This window comes from Parasteatoda tepidariorum, chromosome 7 (genome assembly GCF_982258835.1).
Source record: "Parasteatoda tepidariorum strain Cologne lab strain chromosome 7, Ptep-v5.0, whole genome shotgun sequence".
Taxonomy (NCBI): Eukaryota; Metazoa; Arthropoda; class Arachnida; order Araneae; family Theridiidae; genus Parasteatoda; species Parasteatoda tepidariorum.
The window spans coordinates 36,483,261-36,494,353 of NC_141761.1; positions in this window are offsets into that span (position 1 = coordinate 36,483,261).

The window sequence follows — 11,093 nt, forward strand, 5'->3', positions numbered from 1 at the left end:
TAACTCATGAAGTATACTCATTTTTATGCATTTTTTTTTCTTTCGATATTAAAAAATCGTAAAGGCCACTGCCGCTGTTTTGTGTGTTCAACTTGACGTTACCTTTGTTTTGATGCATAAAAACTATATACATAGAAACTTGAAATTACGAAGGTGTTTAGAAAAATTTGCAGGAAGTAGAGGAAAGTTGCCTAAATCGTATCTTTCCAAAATCGTACCACTTTTAGTTACTAGAAAAGTATTGAGAGCAGAATTTCTGCAGCGGATAAATTTGAAAGCTTTTTTCACTGGGAGATTCAGGCATAAGAAAAGCAAAGTAAAGCTCAAAATAAAATAAAGAGTTGAATAAAATAAAGCATAAAGTAAAGTAAAAGGTAAAATAAAAGCAAAGAGTAAATTAAAAATTTAAATAGCAAGTAAAGTAGAGTTTGAAGTATAAAGTAAAGCGAGAAGAATAAAGTAAAGTAAAGCATAAAGTACAAAAATAAAACGAAAGTAAAGTAAAACGTAAAGCATAAATTAAATTAAAGCATAAATTGAGGAAATGTAAACCATAAAATATAATATGTAGAATAAAAAATAAAGTGCAAAGTAAAGCGTAAAATTAAGTAAAGCGTCAAGTAAAGATCAAAATGTAAAGTACAATATAGAGTAACGTACGACAAAGTAAAGCGTAAAGTAAAACAAAGTGTAAAATATGAAATAAAGAATAAAGTAAAGCAAAAAATACAAAAAAATGTAAAGCGCAAAATATAAAATAAAATAAACGAGAAAGTATAAAGTAAAGTAAAGAGTTAAGTATAAAATAAAAAAGCGCATAACCTAAAGTAAAGTACACAGTAAAAAATGCGTTAAGTAAAATGAAAAATAAAGTAAAAAGTAAAATAAAGTAATAACTAAAATAAAGTAAAAAGTAAAATAGAGTAATAACTAAAATAAAGTAAAAAATAAGTAAAGCGTAAACAATAGTATATCATAAAGTAAAGTATATAGTAAGGTTTAGAGTATAAAATAAAGTAAAGATAAAATGTAAAGTAAAGAGTGAAGTAAAAAATAAGTCGTAAAATATTAAGTTAAAAATAAAGTATAAAGTAAAAAACGAGTGTTAAGTTTAGAAAAAATTTGCGTACGGTAAAGCTTAAAATATACAGTAAAGCTAATACAGTCTTTGGGTAGCCTTCTACAAGTGTTAGTGAAGCCTAAGAGAGTGCTATATCACAGATTTAGCAGTCAATAGGCAAAAATTTTGTTTCACGAGTTGTTCCTGATACGTTGTTCCTGTTTGGGAATCAAGCAAATTTTTAAGGTAGCTGCGCCATCTATGCCTAAGAATACGACCTCGGCCACACACACGTTACAGCCCGTTTTACAGGGAGGAACTAATTATACTTCATTCATTCATTCATCTACAGATCGTAATTTTGACCTGAACTAGAAAACGACCTATCTCCAATTCAATACCCCTAGAGTAGGGATGGGCAAACATTTTTGTTTCAGGGCTAAAAACTGAAAAAGAAAAGTTTGTTGGGCTAAGTAAAAATTTCTAAAATAAAGAAACAATATACAAGTTTTAATTTAAATATTTTATGAGATGAATAAAATAGCGATTTCATTTTTAAAAGTTCTTATTTTAATTTATTTTATTATTTTAATTTTTTATTTCGATGTACTTATTTTAAGGCTAAATGATTGACTGTTAGTCTGCTTCTGAAATTATTTTTTCTAAGATTCATAGTTGAAAGCACTTGTTCACATATATAAGATGAAGCAAACATAACATTGATTTTCCGGGCATGAGATATTAAATTTTGGAAACTATCCTTTGGTAATGATTTGTAAAACTCAAACTTTGGCATATTTAAAAACAACTGCTTTAGATGATTGTTAGGGCGCTTTTTCATTACACGACACGATACCGACAAAATCGGACGACAAATGTGTAAACGACGAAGTCGTTGCCGGATCGTTCAAGCAATTGTTTTTTCACTTGTCCGATATCGTTCGTCCGAGAAGTAGAAATTCTTGTTCATTCAATGTTTTGAGCTTGAGTGAGTAGTTGCTTGTGTTCTGTTGTGATTTTTTTCTGCAAACTTTAAATATGCCGCATGATAATCGTCGTCTCAAACTTCTTACTTTATTTTAGAAGAAAAAAGCTAGCAGTGCAGAAACGTTTTGGGGTGCACGAAATGGTACTTACGTATTAACGCTACCGCAGCTACAGATTTGGCGGCTTTTAAGTGCCGCCAATCTGCACCTAAAATTTTTGCTACGAATCATGAAATAAAATACTTTATTTAAAATCTAAAAATTCAAAATACTTTATTTAAAATCAAAGTAGTCAATCGAATTTCGGTGGAAAATGGGCCGATATAGAGTTATGCATATATTCAAAACAGTCTCTTTTCTTTCATCAGATGCTGTCGCCATATCGTCGCTTTGAAACTAAACCGTGGTAACTCAAAAAAATCGAAATACGAAATATTTAGGTCATTTAGTGTAAAAAAATCACCCTTTTAGAGAAACAACGTGTTATCTTCATAGTTCCATAAAATTAATTTAGAGAGTAGATAAATCGTAATCGCATTGGCGCGATTCGCCATCTTAGTTTTAGGGAATAGTGTAGCAGTGTGACAATTGCAACAAAACCTTGGAGGAGCTAACGTCGCTTTGAAACTAAACCCTGGTAACTCAAAAAAGCAAGTTTTTCTGGAGAGCGATTTCTTTCCCTACACTGTTGTATGTCAAAATTTGAAGTGAAATGTGTAATATTCGGAAGGATATTTTGAAAAATATCGTTGTACAGGGTGTCTATAAAAGAACTCCGGGGTTTTAAAAATTCATATCTCACTAACTATAAAAGATAGCAAAATTTAGTCGATTTCTCTGAAAAGAGTAGCTCAAAAAGTTTTACTCATACCAATTGGGAATGTTTGTATCAACTGTTGGCGGCGCTGCAGGGCGTTGACCTTGAAATGACGTCGCGAAATTTGAAATTATGGCGACTCCGCAACAAAAGGCTCAATGTGTTATTTGGCTCATAGAAACGAAGTCTTTAGTTACCGTACAAAGAAACTTTCGACGTAACTATGGTGTTAACCCGCCTTCTGACAAAACCATTCGTCAATGGTTCAGTGCATTTAAGGAAACAGGAAGTGTTTTGAAGCAAAAGTCGCCGGGTAGGCCGAGTGTGTCTCAATAGAAAGTGGACAGAATCCGAGCTTCATGCCTTCGAAGCCCTAAGAAATCGTTGACAAGATGCAGCCTGGAGTTAGGGTTACCAAGATCTCAGGGAACGAATAGTCAATTGTGTGGCAACCGTCCCCCCAGACATGCTCGCCAGGACATGGGAAGAGGTAGAATACCGTTTAGACGTCTGCCGTGCTACTAACGGGGCTCTATAGAACTTTACTAAGTGTTAAAAAAAACTTGATAATGTAAGCTTTTCAGTCATGTATAAAACATGTATGTATGTTTTTATTTCATTAAAATATTTTGCCTCAAAACCCCGGAGTTCTTTTATAGACACCCTGTATTTTGAAATAACTCTCCACATTTAATAAAAGTTTTAGAGGAAAGTGTTGCAACTCAAAGTACCTTAACTTATTTCGAAATTACCACAAAATTAGAAATGCTACAAGAATCTGCCCTGGTTCGTTGAAAAATGTAAAGAAATAGGGTTTTTTTTTAAAGTAAATTATTTTGTAATAGTCGCCATAGCTTTGAGTCAACCTGCGGAGGAAGTTCCTGAAAAGTTAGAAATCGCACTCCTGAGAAACTTACTTTTTTGAGTTACCATAGTTTAGTTTCAAAATGACGATATGAACTCTGATAAATAAGATTCCAAATGAAGTCTCGCTGTCCCCCTATGTATTTTGTTCCACCATTTAGCACAGCCCCTTATTCTCTCAACTGTTAGTGTATTATGAATTCCTGTATCAGGATTAATAAAATGTATACAAATACCTACTTGCTAAGGTATTTGTATTTATGATAAACCTTAGCAAGTAGGAATCCCTCTATTCTCTTTGTTTGATAACCTTTCCAACTGTCGGAATAAATTGTGCTACCATCTAAGCCCCACTTGCTGATCAGACTGTCTTAAATTACATTTCCAAAACGTACGTTTACCAAAATAAAGTTTCATGTCATGGTTATTGGTACATTTTCGTTCTTTTTGGGTAAAATATTTCGCAACTGAAAAAATAAAATTACATCTGGTTCTGTTTTTGGAAAATCCCAAAGATGCATTTTCGTAGCACTAAAAAATGGCGTCAGAAATCAGCAAACAAGGCAACAAGGAGTCCAAAAGACAACAGCGTGCGAAAACGGGGTTGCTGTGTGCGAATAACAGGATTGCTCTTTATTGGCGCATTAGCACAACTTCTGCAACATTTATTTCGTGGGTGCAGAAGTACCCACAAAATAAATGAGGCAAGATATGTTGAATGAGATTTTTATGTGCTTTTCCATCTACAAAAAGTCCTAAATAAATTTTTTAATTACGTCCGAATACGAGAAACCAAGAACAAGAGTGATGTTAATGAATAATAATTTTTACATGGCTTTTGAGTTGGCGTCTGCTCGCTAATTCATGTCTATAATCACTTAACGTTACTTAAATTCTTTAAATGTTTTAAAGTATTAACGTTTTTTTTAATCGAATTAAAATATTAGTTCAATTTAGAATAATCTTTTTAGATGATTTTTTAAATGAGTTTTATCAAATTTATCTTATGAAGCCGCTCTATCATGTTTCAAAAAAATGTTTCAGTTGAATCAGGGAACAGACTTTTTATTATTCAATCAAGCAAAAACCAGTAGTTAGATAGAGTTCTGTTTGAAATACATAAGGGTCTTTATTTTCCATCTTGTCAAACCATTACTATTATAAAAAATACTATCTCTTCATTAAAGCATATAATGAATTTAAAAAAATTTTCAATAAAACTTTTGTGATCGTTTAAAAGTCTTTCAACCTCATTATAATGTAAAAAATGTTACATCATAAAATTAAAAATTTATAACCAGACATAAGAATAAATTATATAAATCTTTTATTTTCAAATTTTATATTTGACATGATCAAATAAACGATTAAAATTGATTAAAAGAATAAAATAATGATATCAAAGGAGAAGATAAAACAGGAAAGATACACAACAACAAATAAAATCGCCACGATTTGAGGAGAAGCTTACTTGCCTAACCAACATTTGATTCCGACAAACGATATCGCCTTGTCGGATACGACATAATCGTTATCGTATCGGTAAGTGAAAAAGCACTCCGTTGCTGACCATGTATTTTACTTGACTCTATGTCGTTCGCCGACAATCGGATCCGTTTTGTCGTTATCGTGTCGTGTAATGAAAAAGCGCCCTTAGATTGCAACTCAATAAATTCAAAGCCGTAGTTTGCCCATTCCTGCTCTAGAGGTATTGATCTGTTGTAGGAACTCATAGGACTTTGTGTTCCTCTCTTCGTGAGCGTTTCATGCAAGCCTGATGACTGCAGTACTTCTGCGACGTCGATCACTGATCAATGTTTGAAAGACAGAACATCAAGATGAAATAGTTTTCAAATCCAGCCAACGTGAACACACCGTGTAAGCGGCAGTAGTAAATTGTTTAGCTTCGACGTACGCGAACGTGATGATTGCTTTGACCTTTCGTTAGTAGCATCTAGGAATTGTCCGATCAAACTGTAAATGGCTGCCATCTGCGTTTGAAACCAACTGATCGAAGCATGTTTCACAAGAAGGAAGCCCTCGCCCAGTTTAGTTACTAGCGGAGACTGGAGATGCTAATTATCTAATCGAGATCAGTAATCTTAAAAACAGCGAGACGTTTTCTTCAAGCATAGCACAGTGAACTTCATTTGTGTTGATTACTCTCAACTCGTTTTTAAGTCATCTCACAGCTTTTCCTCACCATGGCAATGAGCCATTTCCTCCCATCTCATCTTTAGCTTTATGCTCCTGACCTTAGTGTTCCACCTCATCGATCCTCATCTCACGATGAAGGGGTAAAGGGCCATCTCGGGCTCAGGCACCCCGACCAACCAACAAGACAAGACAAGGACTTTCTGACTCGGACAGATTTAACGTGCACCAGTTATCATTTAATACACGGGGATTTTTCGGACGGTGGGTTTCAAACTCCTGTTCTCACGAACACGAGCCCAACGTCCTACCAACAAGGCTATCCTGGCCCTCGTTTTATATTAATTTCAATTTAAAAATTTAAAGTTTAGAGGAAAGTGAGTTTAGTTAAACCTAGAGTAAGCAAGGAAGTTTCAAATGTTGGAATACCAAACTGCTAAAAAAATATTGGAGGAGAAGAAAATATTCTCCACATCGTTGATTTTAATATTTTGAAAGATTTTTTCAGCATTTAAGATTTCATGGTTTACTTTAGATTTACCTGAACTCTGTTTCCCTGTTTTACTGTTTTTGTATACTTTAAGCTTCAAATTACTTATGAAGGTGAAAACAATTTGCTGGGACAGATTCATAAAGTGGTATAGCCACCTTGCCTTGCGTCTTAAACCTTGCAACTTCGCCTTTAAATTTATGTTACTTCAAAATTCAAAACTTTATTATTTAAAATACAATATTATTTTTTTGTTGTCGGAAATGACTATGTTTTCATTTGAATTAGGAATCATTTTTGTTGCGCCTTGAGCTCCTAAGCAATAGATTGAAAACATATATTTTTTTAATATTTAATCTTTCTTCGCTTTATTATTATTATTTTTTTTGTTGCATTTTGTTTGAACATAATTCACATCTTCTCTGGACTGAATGCTATTCTTCATTGGTCATACAGGGGTTGGACAGAATTATGAAAAAACTTCTCTACTTACTCATTTTACATATTTCTTATTAAATACTTAGATAATCATTTAATATCTTTAGAAATGCTTAGGCTGTACGATTTCTTACACATATCAGTGAAGTTTAAAGCTTTTAAAGGTTTGAAGGACCGGCGATAAATTATGAAAGAAAATAATATTTTTGGACACCCTGCGTAAAAAAATATAGCAATAAGCTTATGATTTTAATTAATTACTTTGATTATTATATGAAATAATTGCACAAAATTTCGTAAACCTAGCTTAAATATTCATGGATATATTGACATATTTATAAAAAAAAACTAATTTTTTTGCCTTACGTTTTCTTACTATAACCGTAGAAATCTTTGAAAAATTTGAAAATAATTCGTTAAAATTGCGTTTGATATGAGTATATAAAGTAATCCTCTCATGTAGTGGACGCTCGGAAGGCATTACAATTTTTTTTTTTTAATAATTTTGTTCTGAATCGTTTCGGGTAAAATATTAAATTATTTGGTTTAAATATCTTGAAAATTTCAGAAATTTTTAAACAACTTTCTAAGTAGTTTTTGCAAATTTTTAAAGAAAGCTGTAAATGGTAAAGGTGTTTCCATAAATTTTATTTTCTACTATTAACTAAGGTCATTAAAACAGACACTGGCATTGTATAGTACCATTCCTTTTTTACAATCACATTTTGCAGTTCAGAACTTCATTGTAGAATGATATCATTTGTCGCAAAATTTTGTAATATGATGCAATATAAAATTTGTAGAAAATCTCTTATCAGTTGAAGGTCTCTTAAAAAAATACAAAAGCAACATAGAAATTTGCGAAATTTTTTTTTACATTTTCGAGATATTCAAATCGGACTTTTTTCATAGGTTACAAAATATGATATGATTCAGAACAAAATTATTAAAATTTTTAAATGTTTCCGCGCATTCACAGTGCTAAAGGATTAATTTAAATGCTCATATCTTGTGCAATTTTTAACGAATTATTTTCAAAATAAAAGGATATTTTTGCTATTAACTAAAAATTACTCAAATTTTTAAAAAAAATTTTATTCAATGAAGGCGTGGTAAAAAAACGTAAGGCAGACATTTTATTTTTATTTTTATGAAAATGTTTATATCTTCATGATTATTTAAAATAAGTTTATAAGCTTTTGCGCAATTATTTCATATAATAACCAAAGTAATTGATATAATTTATCATCGGTAAATCATTTTTATTTGCTATTTTTTTGGCGCAGGGGGCTCAAAAACTTTTTGTTTATTTTGCAATTTATTATCGGTCCCTCAAGCCTCCAAGAGTTTTGAACTTCACTGATATGTACGAGAAATCACATGATCTAAACAATTCTGAAGTTTAAAAATAATTCTAAGTATTTCTTAAGAAATATTAGAAAAAGCAGTAAGTAAGGAAGTGTTTTCATAATTTTATCCAACACCTGCATTTATACAGCAAAATTTGGTTATTCTTCAAGCATCATGAAGGAAGTATGGATTTATCTAAATCTCACATAAATTGAGTAATTGAATTAACAGTGTAAGAAATAATAACTTACGTCATCTACTTCAATTATTTCCTCTTGCATAGATTACTCTCAAAGGTGCCTGATGATAAGGAGATGGAGTAATGGGTTGATAACATCAATATAAATTTTAATGTCAAATAGAACTTGGAGCATCTAAGCATTATTAACTTCAGCCTTAGTCAACAAAAAGTATTTTTAATTAGAGGTTTGTCGAATTCATCGAGTTCTTTGCAAGGATGTTTATACTTCATTTCCCATCCACTTGAAAATATTATTAGAAGAAGCTCCGTGTCGACGACTATGTCATTATCTTCAGTGAAGCTAATTTAATACGCGATAAATTCACTACATCTTTTCTAATTAAGTGCAATTTATAGATTACTTGTTCAACTCAAATCTTAGAACTTTGAATCAGATATTAATAGAAAATTTGAGTGATATTTTTATTTCTCAACCTTACTTACTGTGAAATGTTCTTTCTGTATTTAATACAAATTTTCAATGTTTTTCACTTTTATTGCATAAATTTTCATTTGATTAGTAAAGAAAGTAGTTATACTACTTAAAAATAATATATAAATCAACTAAATTTCTTAGACAATAAAATCTTCATTTTGCTTAAAATTTTTACTGTAATATTTTAATTTTTTCATTTTAAAGGCATATTTATATTACTGATTGGTTGCACGTGGTGTTACCGTTTCAGGATTTATCAAATTGCGATTTTTAAAATTTTAAAATGTGCAAGGCTTTGACACTAAATGTTTTTCTAAAGATTTTTATTCTACAATAATTTTCATGTTGCATGCATGCAGTTCTATTCAAGGGTCTGAGTAAAAATCTGTTTTTGCCTCCAGAAATTTCCAAAAAGGAGACATCACTTTATCTGAAGTCTTACCATATGAGTGACTCCAGCAGCTTTGAAGAATCTTCCATGGAAAGAAAAAGGTAATACTTTGTGCTATGTAGACTGAAGCAAAAAGCGTAAATGAAGCACGTATGAAAGCACATAAAATGACATACTATAGTTTCAGTTCTATAAACAAGCACTTGAACAAGGAAATAACAATGGGGAGGTAAGAAACAGATGTGAGGGGATTTGGAGGGAACCATAGGGTTTAACAGATCAAATTAAAATAGACTTCCAAATACAGAGAAACGGTAAGATACACGAAAGATCATTAACTAAATTATTAGAATTTTACAAAATATATAATGATTCCCAAAAATCAAGATCGGAAGGTGAAGAGCAGTGTTGAATGATTTTTGTAGAAGAAAAATCAAACCTGTGATTTGAATTCCAACAGTGTAGAGCGATAGAAGATTAGTTAATCTCTTTATTTTAGACGTATCTTTTGTGTTCTTAAAGGCGCAGTTTAAGGGTACGTTTAGTTCGTCCAATGTACGCAAGACCACAATGACACGAAATTTGATAAATACCTAAGCTTATAATATCAGCAATATGGTCTTTAAGATTAATAAAATTTAGTTTATTTATAGAGGAAAATACGACTTTAAATTCAAATTTATTCAAAATCTTAGCATTTCGATAATTGATTTTCGGATAATAAGATAAACTTCCTCTTTAGAAATTGATTTTTTTGCAAGAGGTACAGTAGATGGAAACAGGTACGTAATATAATAGAGATTCCAACTTGCTCCAGATAGCAAATATATATTTTAAAGTGGTAGTTTATCAATTGCGATTCTTAGTTTAATAAATTCAATTTGGTAGATTTTTATCCACCACTAATTCCAAATAATTCGTAGGCCTATATAATTCACCACTTTATAGTACTTATGTCATGCTGTACCTTTTAAAAAGCAAGCAAAAATAGTTAAATATTTGCAAACTTTACTTTGTTGTTATTTACCGTTTTTTTAAAAATTATTTTGGCGTGTTCGGAGCAGTTGGTATCTCTGAATATAATGGAGATCGCATAATAAAATGTCGCAATTTCTGTTTAATTTCTTAACGCAATTAATCAAAATTATAAAGTTCAATTTGGAGAGTTTGGTGAAATACGAGATTGATTTTCTGTAGGTGGAATGAATCAATAATATTAGAAGGAAAACTACGGTTTACAGAGAAAGCTTTAAGGAAAAGCAGCTCTTCATTGAGGAGTAAACTATTTCAATTTAGATAACTAATTCAAATTTTAAAAGCACGGTAAAGAAGTGAGCATAAGGCAGCTAACTTTTGGTTGAGGGGATGGGATGAACGATTATGAGGGGGGAGTGAAACTGCTAATGCTTTTCGAGGAACAGTAGTGAGAAATTTTATTGCAATTATGACTAATAAGAACGTCTAAAAGGTAAATACTTATTATTTTTCTATTCAAACCGGAATTGGAAACGTGATTTGGAATTTTACTTTTCTCTATGGGTGATTTTGCTAAAAATTTGATTGCTTATCTTTGTTTCAGAACAAAAAATAATTATTATGTTTATTTAAATTTTATATTTTGAACTTTGTGAAAAAATTATCAAACTAAGGACTTATTAGTATCTTCTATTTCTTTTAATATTTGCTACTTTTAACCACTAAAAGTTTCACTTTTATTCAATATAATATTTAATTATTCAATATTCATATTTAATTATTCAATTTAATTATTCAATATAATATTTATTAATTCAATTATAATATTTAAACGATACGCATGCGCTATGATTAGTTAAAAAAAAAACTGCAACTAATTATAAAGCATAC